At 49.1% G+C, this 15,820-nt stretch overlaps 8 non-coding genes and 1 pseudogene across 8 annotated transcripts; all 9 read right to left on the bottom strand.

The window, feature by feature from the left end:
* Nucleotides 1-126: 126 nt before the first annotated feature.
* Nucleotides 127-317, bottom strand: LOC141200226 (U2 spliceosomal RNA). The gene has a single exon (XR_012271953.1). It is a non-coding gene; the product is annotated as a U2 spliceosomal RNA (small nuclear RNA).
* A 1,125-nt stretch (nt 318-1,442) lies between these two features.
* LOC141200820 (U2 spliceosomal RNA) lies at nt 1,443-1,635 on the bottom strand. Its single transcript, XR_012272529.1, has one exon. It is a non-coding gene; the product is annotated as a U2 spliceosomal RNA (small nuclear RNA).
* Nucleotides 1,636-7,199: 5,564 nt separating this feature from the next.
* Nucleotides 7,200-7,277, bottom strand: LOC141200976 (U2 spliceosomal RNA; annotated as a pseudogene).
* A 1,124-nt stretch (nt 7,278-8,401) lies between these two features.
* On the bottom strand, nt 8,402-8,592 carry LOC141200670 (U2 spliceosomal RNA). Its single transcript, XR_012272383.1, has one exon. It is a non-coding gene; the product is annotated as a U2 spliceosomal RNA (small nuclear RNA).
* Nucleotides 8,593-9,713: 1,121 nt separating this feature from the next.
* LOC141199696 (U2 spliceosomal RNA) lies at nt 9,714-9,904 on the bottom strand. Its single transcript, XR_012271441.1, has one exon. It is a non-coding gene; the product is annotated as a U2 spliceosomal RNA (small nuclear RNA).
* A 1,116-nt stretch (nt 9,905-11,020) lies between these two features.
* LOC141199695 (U2 spliceosomal RNA) lies at nt 11,021-11,211 on the bottom strand. Its single transcript, XR_012271440.1, has one exon. It is a non-coding gene; the product is annotated as a U2 spliceosomal RNA (small nuclear RNA).
* A 1,120-nt stretch (nt 11,212-12,331) lies between these two features.
* LOC141199694 (U2 spliceosomal RNA) lies at nt 12,332-12,522 on the bottom strand. Its single transcript, XR_012271439.1, has one exon. It is a non-coding gene; the product is annotated as a U2 spliceosomal RNA (small nuclear RNA).
* Nucleotides 12,523-13,644: 1,122 nt separating this feature from the next.
* LOC141199693 (U2 spliceosomal RNA) lies at nt 13,645-13,835 on the bottom strand. Its single transcript, XR_012271438.1, has one exon. It is a non-coding gene; the product is annotated as a U2 spliceosomal RNA (small nuclear RNA).
* Nucleotides 13,836-14,955: 1,120 nt separating this feature from the next.
* On the bottom strand, nt 14,956-15,146 carry LOC141199692 (U2 spliceosomal RNA). Its single transcript, XR_012271437.1, has one exon. It is a non-coding gene; the product is annotated as a U2 spliceosomal RNA (small nuclear RNA).
* Nucleotides 15,147-15,820: the final 674 nt, after the last annotated feature.

Here is a 15,820-nt window from a genome sequence, read left to right as displayed (position 1 = left end):
ACATGAAAAATCCAATGAGGAGAAGAAAAGCAAAGCCAAAGAGTCCATCCCAAAATCCGACAAACAAGCAAAATGAACAAAAAGCATTGAATTCAATTCTTTCTGATTTTAGAAACTGCATTAAAGAAGGGGTGCACCGGTCCTGGAGATACTGCAATACCAGGTCAATGCGTGGAGTGGACAGAGCAAGCTCTTTTTCCATCTCCCTCTTCTAAAAATCCATTTAATATATGGTCCCCAGATAGGGGACATATCAGATATTAAACTGATAAGAACAGATACTACACTTGATCTTAGCCAAAAGGCCGAGAAGCGATAACCAGAATTGGTTTCCGACTACGGTGCCACCCAAGGATTCTGAAAAGTCCATTTGTGGAGATGGCCACCTGGACTCCCGTTAAGAAGACATGCTGTCAACCTCTAGATCCCTCACATGCCTGCACTTTTCGGCTTGCTGCTGCTGCAATCCACGCGTTTTAGATCTGCATAACTCCACCTCTTTTAGCACAGTACCCTCAACCCCCGGCTGTTCCCACCCGCCTCAACACCGTTGGAAGGGAGGAGAACCAATTAAGGCGTGGGGGGGGGGGGGTGGAACGAGCAGCTGTCTACCCTTAGCAGGAGGGTTGCTGATTAATTACCTCTCCTGCTGCTGCTGCTGCTGGCTGTCCAGCAGCTGACTGAAGGTGGCTGCTGCTGTGCGCAGGTATATAAAGGCTCAGAGCCTATTATGACACGCGCAGCCAGCGTTCCATTGCCACATTCCGTCTACTGCAGGCGGGATACCTGGATGGCTGAATGTCACTGAGAAGCTCACAGAGACCGCCATAAGCAACAGTTTAAAAGAATGCCACAGACTAATCAACCAAACTTTTTGGGTTGGTTTCTCTTTTATAGTCTGCAGGCATTAAATGAAAGAAGTCAGTGTTCCAGCAGAGGGAGACAACGTTTCAGAAAAGGCATTGTAGCAAACCAAAAAAGAAATTTTAAGCGCAGCAGAGTAACCAGCTCACATACCTGTTAGCTCAGGTGAGTTTAAAAGGCTGCTGTTGATAACAAGGGCATTTGCTAAATAGATGGTGTGTGTGCAACAATATACTGAAAGGTCAATTATATTGTGCAGCTTATCTCACCACCTGTAGTTATTTAGGTGAAAGCTCCAAAATGCTTGCCTAATATGTCTGTTTATCCAAAAGGAAGTATAGAGGGAGATCTAGATAGATAGCATTGCATTACATTAAATTACATGGCAATGCAATGCACAGTTGCTGAAGTTGAACCAAAATGAGCTTGTCATCTGGCTTCTGCAACTTTTAACATGAAAAATCCAATGAGGAGAAGAAAAGCAAAGCCAAAGAGTCCATCCCAAAATCCGACAAACAAGCAAAATGAACAAAAAGCATTGAATTCAATTCTTTCTGATTTTAGAAACTGCATTAAAGAAGGGGTGCACCGGTCCTGGAGATACTGCAATACCAGGTCAATGCGTGGAGTGGACAGAGCAAGCTCTTTTTCCATCTCCCTGTTCTAAAAATCCATTTAATATATGGTCCCCAGATAGGGGACGTATCAGATATTAAACTGATAAGAACAGATTTTTTGATTGAATATATCTTTTATTAGCACAAAAAATAAGTTAACAGACAGTGTACAGTGCCGCAGCCCAGTACACACAGAATTCTACATCATATTTACATAGCATGAGGATACGACGCACTAACTAGACACATCACACCCCTATGCTACACAAAACACTCAATCTGAAAGAAAAAGCATGTCAATCAATACAGTACGACGAATCGTGATAAGGGATGGGGATTGGGAAAAAGGGGATGGGGAGGGGAAAATCACAGGCCCGAAGCTTTATTGAAAGACAAGACACATAAGGGGAGAGGGGGAGGAGGGGTTTAGTCCTCATCCTCGTCCTCCGGACCGTCCACGATGGAATAGTCTCTGAGCAGGCTGTGGATCAGCCTGCGGCAGTCCTGGATGGACATCCTCTCCCTCCTCAAGATGAGCCGGTTCCTGGCGACCCAAACGGCATCCTTGAAGCAGTTCATAAGGCGCCAAGCCTCCTGGATGGCTCCGACGGTATGAACCCCAGGGAAGAGTCCGTAAAGCACAGAATGGTGCGATAGGCTCGCCCTGGGGACAGAGTTCCTCAGGTCGTCCTCAAGGGCAGTCAACAGGCGCTGTGCAAATCCGCAGTCCCAAAAAGTGTGCAAAGATGTTTCCTCCACGAAGGGGCACCTTGGGCAGTACCGGGTCTTGCACAGGTTCCGGGCATGCATGAATGACCGGACGGGCAGTCCGCCCTGAATCGCCATCCACGACAAGTCCTTGTGCCCGTTGGTCAGCCTGTCAGACGACACATTTGTCCACACAGTCTCCAGCGTGTCCTGGTGAAGTCCTGTGATGTTCTCCACGTCATCCTTGGCTCTGATGAGCTTGTGGATAGTTTTGGGCTTCCACAAGTCGGGCTTGAGTCCCTCCAGTTGATGTTCCCCCACAAATCGAACGACGTCTCCGTAGAACCATGGCGTCGTCCAGTTGTAGGGGAAGGAGCTGTCCCACTTGTCCCAGCCGAGTCGCCTCCAAAGAGGAAGCAGGAAGAAGCGAGACATGGACCTGCCCGCGGAGCCATTCTTGACTTGCAAAGTCCGGCGGACACAATCACACACAAAAGAGGATCGCAGGAGGGTGGGGATATCTGGAACGCCCTTCCCACCCTTGCGAGGCTCCTTGTACATGACGGCCCGCCTGACTCTGTCCATCTTGGATCCCCAGACAAAGTGAAACACTGTCCTGGTAATGGCCCTGCACACAGTGACGTGTGGGGGCCAGGCCTGCGCCGTGTACTGCAAGACGGGCAGGACCTCATTACGCAGGACGAGTGCCTTACCCTCACAAGTGAGGTGTCTGAGGCTCCAGAGTCCGATCCGTTGCTTCACTTTGGCCAAGCGTTCTTGCCAGGACTTGAGGGCCGCTCCTTCCTTCCCGAACCAGACTCCCAGCACCTTGAGGAAATCCGGTTGAATGTTGAAGGGGAAGGGGGCGGAGGAGGCCGGCTGCCAATCCCCGAAGAGCATGGCTTCCGACTTCCTGCAGTTGACTTTGGCCCCTGAAGCCCGGCCGAACCTCTCACACGTCTGGACGAGGGCGTCGACTGAACCACGATCAGCGCAGAAGACGGTGACGTCGTCCATGTAGAGTGAGCACTTGACCTCGTGTCGTCCCGGACCCGGTGCGGTGATCCCTCTGATCTCTCCATTCTGCCGGATAGCCTCTGCGAAGAGTTCTATAACACAAACAAAAAGAAGAGGTGATAGAGGGCAGCCTTGTCTGACCCCAGAGAGGACAGGGAAGGGGTCAGTCTTCCAGCCGTTCACCAACACCGAGCTGTGGATATCAAAATACATCAGACGGACATACGAACAAAACATGTTACCCAAACCTAACCGGTGCAGAGCTCGGCCCATGAACTCGTGGGAAACCCGGTCGAAGGCCTTCTCCTGATCCAAGGAGACCAGGGCCGCGTGTGCGCGGCGGACCTTGATGTACTCGACCGTGTCCCGCACGAGAGCGAGGCTGTCTGCGATGCGACGTCCAGGGATGCCGCAGGTCTGGTCCGGTTTGATGATCCGTCCGATGACCGTCTTAAGTCGTGTCGCCATCGTCTTGGCCAGGATCTTGTAGTCCACGTTGAGCAGAGTGATGGGACGCCAATTCCTCAGGTCGCACCTCTCTCCCTTCCGCTTGTACAGGATCATGACCATTCCTTCCCTCAAAGATGGAGGCATTCTACCCTCCACCACCATCTCCTCGTACAGGTCCAACAGGTCCGGACAGATGAGGTCTCCCAGCGCTACATAGAGCTCCGCTGGAAGACCATCACTGCCCGGGGTCCTGCCGGTCCTAAAGGATTTAGCGGCAGAGAGCAATTCGCCCACCATCAGAGGTTTGTCCAAGGCTGCCGTGCCTGCAGGATCAAGATGGTTAGTGATACCTGACAGGAACTTATCAGCAGCGTCGGGGTCGGTAGTCTTGTGGGAGTAGAGTTCGCTGTAGAAGTCGCTGACGACCCTCATCACGTCCTCCTTCCCACGTCGCATGTTTCCGCTCTCGTCTCGCAGCTCGTTCAGGGGCGTGTGACCGGCATGAAGTTTCCTGAAAAAGAATGAGTTACATTTCTCAACCTTCTCCAGATTCTCCACTTTGGAACGGAAGACGATTCGCTTGGACTCCTCCTCAAAGTGCCTTTTCAGGCTCTTCTTGGTCTCCTCCAGCTCCTCCCTCACGTCCCAGCCGCAGTGAAGAAGGTCCTGCAGCGACCGCAGCTCGCGCTGCAGCCCTCTGAAGTCCCTCCTCTTCTCACACGCCTGTTGTCGACCCTTGGCCTGAAAGAAACAGCGAAACTCAAGTTTAACATATTCCCACCAATCAGAGACTGTTTGGAAGCTACCCTTGTAGGACTGCCACATTGCGTAGGCTGCTCTCAGCTCCTCCACGACTTCATCCTGAGCCAGCAGAGCACAATTCAGCTTCCAGGAGCCGGGGCCGGACGGAAAACCGTCGCCGAGGACACCTTGTAAGTGAATGGCTCTGTGGTCGGAGAAGAAGCAGGGGACCATCGAGTGCCTACTCTGCCTGACTGCCCGAGAGGTGAACACAAAGTCAATCCTGGAGCGGAGTGAGCCATCGGGTCGGCTCCACGAATAGTTCGTGGAGCCTCTCCCCATGGAGCCCACCACGTCCTGAAGAGAGGCCTCGGTTACCATCTCGATGAGCAGCTTGGACGTGATGTCCAACTTGGCAGATGTGCCAGAACTACGACCATCCTCCTCGATGGGGCAGTTGAAATCCCCGGCCATCACTAAGGTCCTGGTGGTGGCAAGCTGAAGCCGCAGGGTCTGGAAAAGCTCCAAACGCTCATTCTTCAGTGGGGACGCATACACGTTGATGAACCTGACAGGTTCTCCTGCCCAGTTGCCATCTACAACAAGAGCCCTGCCGCAGATGAGCTCCTGGACGGACTCAAGCGTGAATGCGCCCCCCCTGATCAGAATTGCGACCCCCGCAGACTTGCAGTCACCCCCACCGGACCAGTAGGATGGACCGTGGGACCACTCCCTGGCCAGATGTTTGAAGGACCTAGAGGAGGGAAGGGAACATTCCTGCAACATATAAACATCACACAACTGGGAAGTAAGGAAGGCATAAATAGTCTGACGTCTGAACTTGTCCTTGATGCTCCTGACATTAATGGAAAATAACTTAATATTAGCCATCATGTAGGGAAAAAAGAAAAAGTTAGCGCAGGCAATACACCTTAGTTACCACTCCGGTCGGGTGGTCCCTCGTCGGTGTTGACTGCTGGTGACGGGATCACCAGCAGGCCCTCTTCCTCCATCTGGTCAAGCAGCGCGGCCTCGATCTCGGCGACCACCAGTTCCTCCTCTTCTGGCTCGGCCACCAGGGTCTCAACCATGTGCTCCATCTCTTCTGGCTCAGGGAGGGTATCCTCCTTTTCGCCTACGAAATCCAGAATCTTCTTTTTGGAGGATTCAGTAGCAGGGCTGTCCTCCACCTTCCTCTTTCCCCGGGTTGGAACTGGGGAGACAAGAAGGGGAAAATCCTCCTCGGAATAGATAGCGGCGGGTGGAGGAAAGGTTAATTCCACCGCTACCATGGTCTGGGGAGGGAGAGTGGCTGCCGGGGCAGGGGAAAGGACACCTGCTGAGGAGTAGGGGAAGGAGGAAGAGGAAGTGGAATCCTCAGCAGGGGTGGCCGGGGTGGGGGGGGATTGGACGGGGGTGGCAGGGGGAGGGATCGAGAGAGGGGTGACAGAACTCTTACCCTCCTTTGACTTTTTCTTCTGCTTCGGAGCTGTTGGGACCGTCGCTGGGGCTTTGGCCACCGACTCCTTGACCGCTTTGGCCTTGGTCGTCTCGGCCTTGGCCGCTGGGGCCTTGGTCGTCGCGTCCTTGACCTTCACAGGCCTGGTCGTCGGGGCCTTGTCCTCCGGAGCTGGGGTCGTCGCAACCACCGATGCCCAGGATCTCTCACGCTTGGGGCAATCCTTGTATAGATGAGCCGCCAGCCCACACAGGTTGCAGGACGTCTTCTTCGGGCAGTCCTTCGAGCTGTGTCCCGTCACTCGACAAATCCTGCAGGCATCCTCCTTGCAGTCCTTCATCTCGTGGCCGTTCTTGCCGCATCTCCTGCAGTTCCGCGGCATGTCCGGGTAATAGATGAGGCCGTAGGAGTTGCCCAGGGAGAATGTCGGGGGCAGGTGCCGAAGTCCGTCTGAGTACGCCAGGTCCCTGTGAAGTCTAACGGTCACCGACCACTTACCTGTCCAGAAGCCGAGTCCATTCAGGATGTGAGAGGGTTCCTTCACAACCAAACAGAAGCGTCTCAGGAAGGTACAGATGTCTTGGCCTGTGGTGTGCGGGTTGCGCATGGAGACCGTGATCCTCCTTTCGTCCCTCTGGATAGGGCAGCTACCTGTAAAGGCAGAGAAAGAATTATCCGGTCCTTTTGCGCTTACCATTTCCCAGAACCTCCTGCAGGTGTTCACAGTGGCGAAGGTGACGAAGAAGATCCCCGTCAAGAAGGTCTGGATGCTGAGGGTGTCCGACCTGGAGAAGCCTCGATCCAGCAGCATCTTCTGGCAGAACACGTCCGAGGACATGTCCGGCACCCTCCCATCCACTTCCTTCAGCTTCAGGGCCACCGTCTGCCGCATCCATGGCTCCAGGGCTGGAGCTTCGTGGTGGGGCTTCTGGTTTCCCTTCTGCTGGCCAGTCGTGGAGGCAGAGTCCTTGGGGTCAGAATCGGCTCCTGGCTGGGCCCTCCTGGCTGTCCCCTGCTCCAGGCTCTTCTTTTCAGCCTTCCTCGCAGCGCTTGCCATGGCTTTCCTCCTGCAGTTACTTCTTGGAGCTGGATCTGGAACTCTTCCCGGAATGGGTGGAGCTATGCAGATTCTTCTCCCGTCGTGTTCTGGACAAATTCCCCGAAAGGTCTTTGTCTCGATGATTTTCTTCCTCGAAGATTCCACAGGACAGCCCGATTCTTCTCCGAGTCTTCGTCTTCTTCTGGATTCTTTAGAGCTTCTTCCTCCCACCGATATCCGCCTTCCTTCTCCGATGTCAGCTGGGCTCCGAAGCTCTTCTCCTTCCGAGTTCGATCGCTCTCGTCAAGTGTAGATCGTAGCTCTTGTGTTCTTAAAAGAACAGATACTACACTTGATCTTAGCCAAAAGGCCGAGAAGCGATAACCAGAATTGGTTTCCGACTACGGTGCCACCCAAGGATTCTGAAAAGTCCATTTGTGGAGATGGCCACCTGGACTCCCGTTAAGAAGACATGCTGTCAACCTCTAGATCCCTCACATGCCTGCACTTTTTGGCTTGCTGCTGCTGCAATCCACGCGTTTTAGATCTGCATAACTCCACCTCTTTTAGCACAGTACCCTCAACCCCCGGCTGTTCCCACCCGCCTCAACACCGTTGGAAGGGAGGAGAACCAATTAAGGCGGGGGGGGGGGGGGTGGAACGAGCAGCTGTCTACCCTTAGCAGGAGGGTTGCTGATTAATTACCTCTCCTGCTGCTGCTGCTGCTGGCTGTCCAGCAGCAGACTGAAGGTGGCTGCTGCTGTGCGCAGGTATATAAAGGCTCAGAGCCTATTATGACACGCGCAGCCAGCGTTCCATTGCCACATTCCGTCTACTGCAGGCGGGATACCTGGATGGCTGAATGTCACTGAGAAGCTCACAGAGACCGCCATAAGCAACAGTTTAAAAGAATGCCACAGACTAATCAACCAAACTTTTTGGGTTGGTTTCTCTTTTATAGTCTGCAGGCATTAAATGAAAGAAGTCAGTGTTCCAGCAGAGGGAGACAACGTTTCAGAAAAGGCATTGTAGCAAACCAAAAAAGAAATTTTAAGCGCAGCAGAGTAACCAGCTCACATACCTGTTAGCTCAGGTGAGTTTAAAAGGCTGCTGTTGATAACAAGGGCATTTGCTAAATAGATGGTGTGTGTGCAACAATATACTGAAAGGTCAATTATATTGTGCAGCTTATCTCACCACCTGTAGTTATTTAGGTGAAAGCTCCAAAATGCTTGCCTAATATGTCTGTTTATCCAAAAGGAAGTATAGAGGGAGAGCTAGATAGATAGCATTGCATTACATTACATTACATGGCAATGCAATGCACAGTTGCTGAAGTTGAACCAAAATGAGCTTGTCATCTGGCTTCTGCAACTTTTAACATGAAAAATCCAATGAGGAGAAGAAAAGCAAAGCCAAAGAGTCCATCCCAAAATCCGACAAACAAGCAAAATGAACAAAAAGCATTTAATTCAATTCTTTCTGATTTTAGAAACTGCATTAAAGAAGGGGTGCACCGGTCCTGGAGATACTGCAATACCAGGTCAATGCGTGGAGTGGACAGAGCAAGCTCTTTTTCCATCTCAATGTTCTAAAAATCCATTTAATATATGGTCCCCAGATAGGGGACGTATCAGATATTAAACTGATAAGAACAGATACTACACTTGATCTTAGCCAAAAGGCCGAGAAGCGATAATCTGAATTGGTTTCCGACTACGGTGCCACCCAAGGATTCTGAAAAGTCCATTTGTGGAGATGGCCACCTGGACTCCCGTTAAGAAGACATGCTGTCAACCTCTAGATCCCTCACATGCCTGCACTTTTCGGCTTGCTGCTGCTGCAATCCACGCGTTTTAGATCTGCATAACTCCACCTCTTTTAGCACAGTACCCTCAACCCCCGGCTGTTCCCACCCGCCTCAACACCGTTGGAAGGGAGGAGAACCAATTAAGGCGGGGGGGGGGGTGGAACGAGCAGCTGTCTACCCTTAGCAGGAGGGTTGCTGATTAATTACCTCTCCTGCTGCTGCTGCTGCTGGCTGTCCAGCAGCAGACTGAAGGTGGCTGCTGCTGTGCGCAGGTATATAAAGGCTCAGAGCCTATTATGACACGCGCAGCCAGCGTTCCATTGCCACATTCCGTCTACTGCAGGCGGGATAGCTGGATGGCTGAATGTCACTGAGAAGCTCACAGAGACCGCCATAAGCAACAGTTTAAAAGAATGCCACAGACTAATCAACCAAACTTTTTGGGTTGGTTTCTCTTTTATAGTCTGCAGGCATTAAATGAAAGAAGTCAGTGTTCCAGCAGAGGGAGACAACGTTTCAGAAAAGGCATTGTAACAAACCAAAAAAGAAATTTTAAGCGCAGCAGAGTAACCAGCTCACATACCTGTTAGCTCAGGTGAGTTTAAAAGGCTGCTGTTGATAACAAGGGCATTTGCTAAATAGATGGTGTGTGTGCAACAATATACTGAAAGGTCAATTATATTGTGCAGCTTATCTCACCACCTGTAGTTATTTAGGTGAAAGCTCCAAAATGCTTGCCTAATATGTCTGTTTATCCAAAAGGAAGTATAGAGGGAGAGCTAGATAGATAGCATTGCATTACATTACATTACATGGCAATGCAATGCACAGTTGCTGAAGTTGAACCAAAATGAGCTTGTCATCTGGCTTCTGCAACTTTTAACATGAAAAATCCAATGAGGAGAAGAAAAGCAAAGCCAAAGAGTCCATCCCAAAATCCGACAAACAAGCAAAATGAACAAAAAGCATTGAATTCAATTCTTTCTGATTTTAGAAACTGCATTAAAGAAGGGGTGCACCGGTCCTGGAGATACTGCAATACCAGGTCAATGCGTGGAGTGGACAGAGCAAGCTCTTTTTCCATCTCCCTGTTCTAAAAATCCATTTAATATATGGTCCCCAGATAGGGGACGTATCAGATATTAAACTGATAAGAACAGATACTACACTTGATCTTAGCCAAAAGGCCGAGAAGCGATAACCAGATTTGGTTTCCGACTACGGTGCCACCCAAGGATTCTGAAAAGTCCATTTGTGGAGATGGCCACCTGGACTCCCGTTAAGAAGACATGCTGTCAACCTCTAGATCCCTCACATGCCTGCACTTTTCGGCTTGCTGCTGCTGCAATCCACGCGTTTTAGATCTGCATAACTCCACCTCTTTTAGCACAGTACCCTCAACCCCCGGCTGTTCCCACCCGCCTCAACACCGTTGGAAGGGAGGAGAACCAATTAAGGCGGGGAGGGGTGGAACGAGCAGCTGTCTACCCTTAGCAGGAGGGTTGCTGATTAATTACCTCTCCTGCTGCTGCTGCTGGCTGTCCAGCAGCAGACTGAAGGTGGCTGCTGCTGTGCGCAGGTATATAAAGGCTCAGAGCCTATTATGACACGCGCAGCCAGCGTTCCATTGCCACATTCTGTCTACTGCAGGCGGGATACCTGGATGGCTGAATGTCACTGAGAAGCTCACAGAGACCGCCATAAGCAACAGTTTAAAAGAATGCCACAGACTAATCAACCAAACTTTTTGGGTTGGTTTCTCTTTCATAGTCTGCAGGCATTAAATGAAAGAAGTCAGTGTTCCAGCAGAGGGAGACAACGTTTCAGAAAAGGCATTGTAGCAAACCAAAAAAGAAATTTTAAGCGCAGCAGAGTAACCAGCTCACATACCTGTTAGCTCAGGTGAGTTTAAAAGGCTGCTGTTGATAACAAGGGCATTTGCTAAATAGATGGTGTGTGTGCAACAATATACTGAAAGGTCAATTATATTGTGCAGCTTATCTCACCACCTGTAGTTATTTAGGTGAAAGCTCCAAAATGCTTGCCTAATATGTCTGTTTATCCAAAAGGAAGTATAGAGGGAGAGCTAGATAGATAGCATTGCATTACATTACATTACATGGCAATGCAATGCACAGTTGCTGAAGTTGAACCAAAATGAGCTTGTCATCTGGCTTCTGCAACTTTTAACATGAAAAATCCAATGAGGAGAAGAAAAGCAAAGCCAAAGAGTCCATCCCAAAATCCGACAAACAAGCAAAATGAACAAAAAGCATTGAATTCAATTCTTTCTGATTTTAGAAACTGCATTAAAGAAGGGGTGCACCGGTCCTGGAGATACTGCAATACCAGGTCAATGCGTGGAGTGGACAGAGCAAGCTCTTTTTCCATCTCCCTGTTCTAAAAATCCATTTAATATATGGTCCCCAGATAGGGGACGTATCAGATATTAAACTGATAAGAACAGATACTACACTTGATCTTAGCCAAAAGGCCGAGAAGCGATAACCAGAATTGGTTTCCGACTACGGTGCCACCCAAGGATTCTGAAAAGTCCATTTGTGGAGATGGCCACCTGGACTCCCGTTAAGAAGACATGCTGTCAACCTCTAGATCCCTCACATGCCTGCACTTTTCGGCTTGCTGCTGCTGCAATCCACGCGTTTTAGATCTGCATAACTCCACCTCTTTTAGCACAGTACCCTCAACCCCCGGCTGTTCCCACCCGCCTCAACACCGTTGGAAGGGAGGAGAACCAATTAAGGCGGGGGGGGGGTGGAACGAGCAGCTGTCTACCCTTAGCAGGAGGGTTGCTGATTAATTACCTCTCCTGCTGCTGCTGCTGCTGGCTGTCCAGCAGCAGACTGAAGGTGGCTGCTGCTGTGCGCAGGTATATAAAGGCTCAGAGCCTATTATGACACGCGCAGCCAGCGTTCCATTGCCACATTCCGTCTACTGCAGGCGGGATACCTGGATGGCTGAATGTCACTGAGAAGCTCACAGAGACCGCCATAAGCAACAGTTTAAAAGAATGCCACAGACTAATCAACCAAACTTTTTGGATTGGTTTCTCTTTTATAGTCTGCAGGCATTAAATGAAAGAAGTCAGTGTTCCAGCAGAGGGAGACAACGTTTCAGAAAAGGCATTGTAGCAAACCAAAAAAGAAATTTTAAGCGCAGCAGAGTAACCAGCTCACATACCTGTTAGCTCAGGTGAGTTTAAAAGGCTGCTGTTGATAACAAGGGCATTTGCTAAATAGATGGTGTGTGTGCAACAATATACTGAAAGGTCAATTATATTGTGCAGCTTATCTCACCACCTGTAGTTATTTAGGTGAAAGCTCCAAAATGCTTGCCTAATATGTCTGTTTATCCAAAAGGAAGTATAGAGGGAGAGCTAGATAGATAGCATTGCATTACATTACATTACATGGCAATGCAATGCACAGTTGCTGAAGTTGAACCAAAATGAGCTTGTCATCTGGCTTCTGCAACTTTTAACATGAAAAATCCAATGAGGAGAAGAAAAGCAAAGCCAAAGAGTCCATCCCAAAATCCGACAAACAAGCAAAATGAACAAAAAGCATTGAATTCAATTCTTTCTGATTTTAGAAACTGCATTAAAGAAGGGGTGCACCGGTCCTGGAGATACTGCAATACCAGGTCAATGCGTGGAGTGGACAGAGCAAGCTCTTTTTCCATCTCCCTGTTCTAAAAATCCATTTAATATATGGTCCCCAGATAGGGGACGTATCAGATATTAAACTGATAAGAACAGATACTACACTTGATCTTAGCCAAAAGGCCGAGAAGCGATAACCAGAATTGGTTTCCGACTACGGTGCCACCCAAGGATTCTGAAAAGTCCATTTGTGGAGATGGCCACCTGGACTCCCGTTAAGAAGACATGCTGTCAACCTCTAGATCCCTCACATGCCTGCACTTTTTGGCTTGCTGCTGCTGCAATCCACGCGTTTTAGATCTGCATAACTCCACCTCTTTTAGCACAGTACCCTCAACCCCCGGCTGTTCCCACCCGCCTCAACGCCGTTGGAAGGGAGGAGAACCAATTAAGGCGGGGGGGGGGGGTGGAACGAGCAGCTGTCTACCCTTAGCAGGAGGGTTGCTGATTAATTATCTCTCCTGCTGCTGCTGCTGCTGGCTGTCCAGCAGCAGACTGAAGGTGGCTGCTGCTGTGCGCAGGTATATAAAGGCTCAGAGCCTATTATGACACGCGCAGCCAGCGTTCCATTGCCACATTCCGTCTACTGCAGGCGGGATACCTGGATGGCTGAATGTCACTGAGAAGCTCACAGAGACCGCCATAAGCAACAGTTTAAAAGAATGCCACAGACTAATCAACCAAACTTTTTGGGTTGGTTTCTCTTTTATAGTCTGCAGGCATTAAATGAAAGAAGTCAGTGTTCCAGCAGAGGGAGACAACGTTTCAGAAAAGGCATTGTAGCAAACCAAAAAAGAAATTTTAAGCGCAGCAGAGTAACCAGCTCACATACCTGTTAGCTCAGGTGAGTTTAAAAGGCTGCTGTTGATAACAAGGGCATTTGCTAAATAGATGGTGTGTGTGCAACAATATACTGAAAGGTCAATTATATTGTGCAGCTTATCTCACCACCTGTAGTTATTTAGGTGAAAGCTCCAAAATGCTTGCCTAATATGTCTGTTTATCCAAAAGGAAGTATAGAGGGAGAGCTAGATAGATAGCATTGCATTACATTACATTACATGGCAATGCAATGCACAGTTGCTGAAGTTGAACCAAAATGAGCTTGTCATCTGGCTTCTGCAACTTTTAACATGAAAAATCCAATGAGGAGAAGAAAAGCAAAGCCAAAGAGTCCATCCCAAAATCCGACAAACAAGCAAAATGAACAAAAAGCATTGAATTCAATTCTTTCTGATTTTAGAAACTGCATTAAAGAAGGGGTGCACCGGTCCTGGAGATACTGCAATACCAGGTCAATGCGTGGAGTGGACAGAGCAAGCTCTTTTTCCATCTCCCTGTTCTAAAAATCCATTTAATATATGGTCCCCAGATAGGGGACGTATCAGATATTAAACTGATAAGAACAGATACTACACTTGATCTTAGCCAAAAGGCCGAGAAGCGATAACCAGAATTGGTTTCCGACTACGGTGCCACCCAAGGATTCTGAAAAGTCCATTTGTGGAGATGGCCACCTGGACTCCCGTTAAGAAGACATGCTGTCAACCTCTAGATCCCTCACATGCCTGCACTTTTCGGCTTGCTGCTGCTGCAATCCACGCGTTTTAGATCTGCATAACTCCACCTCTTTTAGCACAGTACCCTCAACCCCCGGCTGTTCCCACCCGCCTCAACACCGTTGGAAGGGAGGAGAACCAATTAAGGCGGGGGGGGGGTGGAACGAGCAGCTGTCTACCCTTAGCAGGAGGGTTGCTGATTAATTACCTCTCCTGCTGCTGCTGCTGCTGGCTGTCCAGCAGCAGACTGAAGGTGGCTGCTGCTGTGCGCAGGTATATAAAGGCTCAGAGCCTATTATGACACGCGCAGCCAGCGTTCCATTGCCACATTCCGTCTACTGCAGGCGGGATACCTGGATGGCTGAATGTCACTGAGAAGCTCACAGAGACCGCCATAAGCAACAGTTTAAAAGAATGCCACAGACTAATCAACCAAACTTTTTGGGTTGGTTTCTCTTTTATAGTCTGCAGGCATTAAATGAAAGAAGTCAGTGTTCCAGCAGAGGGAGACAACGTTTCAGAAAAGGCATTGTAGCAAACCAAAAAAGAAATTTTAAGCGCAGCAGAGTAACCAGCTCACATACCTGTTAGCTCAGGTGAGTTTAAAAGGCTGCTGTTGATAACAAGGGCATTTGCTAAATAGATGGTGTGTGTGCAACAATATACTGAAAGGTCAATTATATTGTGCAGCTTATCTCACCACCTGTAGTTATTTAGGTGAAAGCTCCAAAATGCTTGCCTAATATGTCTGTTTATCCAAAAGGAAGTATAGAGGGAGAGCTAGATAGATAGCATTGCATTACATTACATTACATGGCAATGCAATGCACAGTTGCTGAAGTTGAACCAAAATGAGCTTGTCATCTGGCTTCTGCAACTTTTAACATGAAAAATCCAATGAGGAGAAGAAAAGCAAAGCCAAAGAGTCCATCCCAAAATCCGACAAACAAGCAAAATGAACAAAAAGCATTGAATTCAATTCTTTCTGATTTTAGAAACTGCATTAAAGAAGGGGTGCACCGGTCCTGGAGATACTGCAATACCAGGTCAATGCGTGGAGTGGACAGAGCAAGCTCTTTTTCCATCTCCCTGTTCTAAAAATCCATTTAATATATGGTCCCCAGATAGGGGACGTATCAGATATTAAACTGATAAGAACAGATACTACACTTGATCTTAGCCAAAAGGCCGAGAAGCGATAACCAGAATTGGTTTCCGACTACGGTGCCACCGAAGGATTCTGAAAAGTCCATTTGTGGAGATGGCCACCTGGACTCCCGTTAAGAAGACATGCTGTCAACCTCTAGATCCCTCACATGCCTGCACTTTTCGGCTTGCTGCTGCTGCAATCCACGCGTTTTAGATCTGCATAACTCCACCTCTTTTAGCACAGTACCCTCAACCCCCGGCTGTTCCCACCCGCCTCAACACCGTTGGAAGGGAGGAGAACCAATTAAGGCGGGGGGGGGGTGGAACGAGCAGCTGTCTACCCTTAGCAGGAGGGTTGCTGATTAATTACCTCTCCTGCTGCTGCTGCTGCTGGCTGTCCAGCAGCAGACTGAAGGTGGCTGCTGCTGTGCGCAGGTATATAAAGGCTCAGAGCCTATTATGACACGCGCAGCCAGCGTTCCATTGCCACATTCCGTCTACTGCAGGCGGGATACCTGGATGGCTGAATGTCACTGAGAAGCTCACAGAGACCGCCATAAGCAACAGTTTAAAAGAATGCCACAGACTAATCAACCAAACTTTTTGGGTTGGTTTCTCTTTTATAGTCTGCAGGCATTAAATGAAAGAAGTCAGTGTTCCAGCAGAGGGAGACAACGTTTCAGAAAAGGCATTGTAGCAAACCAAAAAAGAAATTTTAAGCGCAG

Source organism: Phyllobates terribilis, unplaced genomic scaffold, assembly GCF_046119375.1.
Source record: "Phyllobates terribilis strain yellow unplaced genomic scaffold, ASM4611937v1 Scaffold_108__1_contigs__length_5656254, whole genome shotgun sequence".
In the NCBI taxonomy this organism is placed as follows: Eukaryota; Metazoa; Chordata; class Amphibia; order Anura; family Dendrobatidae; genus Phyllobates; species Phyllobates terribilis.
This window is presented reverse-complemented; position numbering and strand designations above follow the sequence as displayed.